Source organism: Gossypium arboreum, chromosome 8, assembly GCF_025698485.1.
Source record: "Gossypium arboreum isolate Shixiya-1 chromosome 8, ASM2569848v2, whole genome shotgun sequence".
Lineage (NCBI taxonomy): Eukaryota > Viridiplantae > Streptophyta > Magnoliopsida > Malvales > Malvaceae > Gossypium > Gossypium arboreum.
Window position 1 is genome coordinate 29899666 of NC_069077.1, and position 3794 is coordinate 29903459.

General features: G+C 37.6%; 1 non-coding gene across 1 annotated transcript; it reads right to left on the bottom strand.

The window, feature by feature from the left end:
- Positions 1-3398: 3398 nt before the first annotated feature.
- LOC128279596 (small nucleolar RNA R71) lies at positions 3399-3505 on the bottom strand. Its single transcript, XR_008269797.1, has one exon. It is a non-coding gene; the product is annotated as a small nucleolar RNA R71 (small nucleolar RNA).
- Positions 3506-3794: the final 289 nt, after the last annotated feature.

Genomic DNA, 3794 nt, shown 5'->3' on the forward strand with positions numbered 1-3794 from the left:
AATTTTTGGTCAGGCCAATTGGTACAGTTTATTAGTTAAAGTCACCCATGTTACAGGGGTCGACTACACTGCCTTCGCGCATTACAACTTGAATATCTCTCTGTACAGGGTTTCAATACTGATGCCGTTTGTTTATAATGAAACTAGACTAAAAAAGGAATCTGCACATATAAGGAATTACTTCTAATTAATTCTGGATAATTTATGGTAAATTTTCAAAGTCGCGACAGGGGACCCAGAAACTGTTCTGGTCCTGTCTCACGAGAACTTTAATATCTCTCGGTATACTATTCATATGATCATTTCGTTACTTTCATATGAAAATAGACTCGTCAAGGTTCGATCGCATAATTTATTCACTATTTAACACCATTCCTACAAATTTTGGTGATTTTTCACATCCACATCACTGCAGCTGGCAGCATCTGTTTTTAAGGTAGGCTTTACCTATATTGTAGTTCCCATGGACCAACTATAGTCTAGTCATACTTAGGTCCACATATGATCATATTTAGCCATTCCAATGGCTGATCATGTTACCAACTCTCTCATTCCAAACCATAATCACATCATGAAACCAAATATAATTACAAACCACATATGGTCAAATTCCATAGTCCACTTTTACGAACCATTTTCGCATGGCCGCACACATATACATCACAAAGTACTTAAAAACAACCGAGGGTAGTCCTATACAAGCCATATCCAAAACTCAACTAAAGGAGTACCAAAAAGGGCTTTGATAGTGTGGTTGACTTCAACTTTTATGATCCCGAATCCGATCGCTAACGAGCAAAATCTATAAACAGAGAAACAAAGAAACGGAGTAAGCAATTTATGCTTAGTAAGTTTCGAGCCATAATATACACACAACCAAAGCATAGCATTCAAGTAGCTAAACAATAATTCATATGCACAATTTCTCAAAGACATGCTTACTTCACAATCCCAACTCTTATACTCATACACAAATAACGGCCTAGTTAATGCCGATAGCTCATTTATCATTAGGCGAATATTCATACGCACTTACACATAGTGTCTGAAGCACACACAAAACATACCTTGTTGTTGGGAATTTCACAAGTGCATTAACTGAAAATTTTCCAGCAAGTTCAAAGTTCTCGAATCACATACCTTGAGTTTATCCGGATATAGCTACTCGTTCAAACGCCTTGGGACATAGCCGGTTATGGTAACCCGCACAAAGGCCTTCGGGACTTAACCCGGATATCACAATTTGCACAATTGCCTTCGGGCTTAGCCCGGATATCATAACTCGCACAATTGCCTTCGGGCTTAGCCCGGATATCACTCGAACATTCATACACATCTTTGTTTCAATTTCATAACACAACTTTTATGCACAATTCACTTAGCAAAAATATCATTTCGGCTCAATGGCCACATACAAAGGCACAATTTCGATTGCTTATTACTTCATTCAATCGAATCAAAATCTAAGTTTCGATACTCGAAAACTTACCTCGGACGTGGTCGAACGATTTCGACGGCTATTCGACGACTTTTCCTTCCCCTTATCGGATTTAGCTCCCCTTTGCTCTTGAGCTTAATTTAACAAATAAATTGGTTTTATCATTTGAGCATCGAAAGAGGAATTCAAGATACCTAGCCAATATATATGCTCATTAGGCATCAAAGTCGCATATGTACGAAATCACGAATCGAACTCAACACATTAGTTAATATTCCTCTTAGCCGAATTTTCTAAGCCAAGAATAGGCATCAATATGCTTGCCTCTAACCGAATGCATGCACACCAATTTCCCTCATGTGGCGAATATGCATGTCCATGTTGAGGCCAATTATGCACTTAATACCACACAAAAACAGCATGCATTTTACTAACTAACGATTACATATTGTAGCTCAATACACATCTCTCATGTACTTCATAACCGAATAATCATCACAAGCAAATATATACCTTGAAATAGTATATATGTCATGCCAATACATCATGTGCAAACATGTATACACATATAGGTGCAAGGTCAATCTCAAGGGGTTCGTACCCATCCAAACACAAATTTTACCAATCAAGTAACAAGCATAAATCATGCTCATGAATGCACCATGGCGAATACATCACAACCATACTCTTTCAACTTCGGTCATGGTTAAACAAAGAATTCAATGTCCTACTCAAGAATACTAAAAGAAATTTCAAGAGTAGTCAATCCATCATTACATGCATCATCAACAAGCTTCACATTTAGCATGCAATGGCTTTAACACAATATCAACCTTGGCCAAATACCATTTTTCATGGCATAGCAAGGATTTGAACCATGGCTAACATGCACATCAAGTTAGCAACCAAAACAAGCATGAATCTCATGACACAACCTCAACATACCTTAATCTTGATGCAAGTATAGCCAAATCTCCTTCTAGATCTCTTCTAAACTAAAAATGGAGCAAAATTTCCTTCCTTCTTAGAATTTTCAGCCCAAAGAAAATGAGAATGGATGAACCAAATTTTTTCTTTTCCTTTCTCTCAACTCACGGCCAAGGGGGAAGCATGGATGAGACCATTTTTTTCTTTCTTTGTCCATGCTCTTTATTTTATTATTTCACCCTAATGCACCAACAAAACATGTTTCATGACATGTTTTGCCCATCCACTCTTGCCATGGCGGCCACTTCATGTTGGGAGGGAAATTGACATGCAAATCCTTATTTTTGCATGCATGTTCAACTAGTCATCACACCTTTCCCCATCATACTTTCAAAGTTTACTACTAGGTCCTTTCTAATGAAATTCACATTTATAACTCTAAATCGAAACATCAAAATGTCACACATGAATTAACACATATTATAGGCATCAAAATAAATTATAAATTATTTTTATGCCTCGGTTTTGTGGTCCCGAAACCACCTCCCGACTAGGGTCAATTTTGGGCTGTCACAAAGATGATACTCAACCCCCAACCGAAGAGATGGCTGAAAACCAAGGCAATCAGCTACCTCCTGCAATTGCGGTTAATCAAAATCTTGCTCCACGCAGTATATATGATTATGCTAAACCTTCTTTAACAGGAACTAAATCAAGCATAGTTAGACCTACTGTAGCTGCAAATACTTTTGAATTAAAACCTAACACTATTCAAATGATACAACTATCTGTTCAGTTTGATGGTCTGCAAGATCAGGATCTTAACGCTCATTTAGCCAACTTCTTAGAACTATGCAATACATTTAAAATTAATGGCGTTTCTGATGATGCCATACATCTTCAGTTGTTTCCCTTTTCATTGAGGAACAAAGCTAAACAGTGGTTGAACTCGTTACCACGAGGGTCAATTACTACTTCGGAACAAATGACCAAAAAATTTTTACTAAAATATTTTTCGTCGGCTAAAATGGCTAAATTACGTAATGATATATCTTCTTTTGTGCAGATGGATTTAGAAAGACTGTACGATGCATGGGAGAGATACAAGGACCTTTTGAGAAGATGCCCCCACCATGGGTTACCACTTTGGCTCCTAGTACAAACATTTCACAATGGTCTGAATCCTTCGACTCGAAAAATGGTTGACGCTGCGGCGGGGGAAACCATCAACAATAAAACACTGGAAGATGCCTATGAGTTTATAGAGGAGATGTCACTGAATAACTTTCAGTAGCAAATCATGAGGATAAAGCCAACGAAAACAGCCAGCATTTATAACGTCAATTCAGTCACCATGCTCTTTAATCAGGTAAAACTCTTGAATAAAAAGATTGATGGTTTTCTTAATTCTTCACAGGTTCACCCAGTA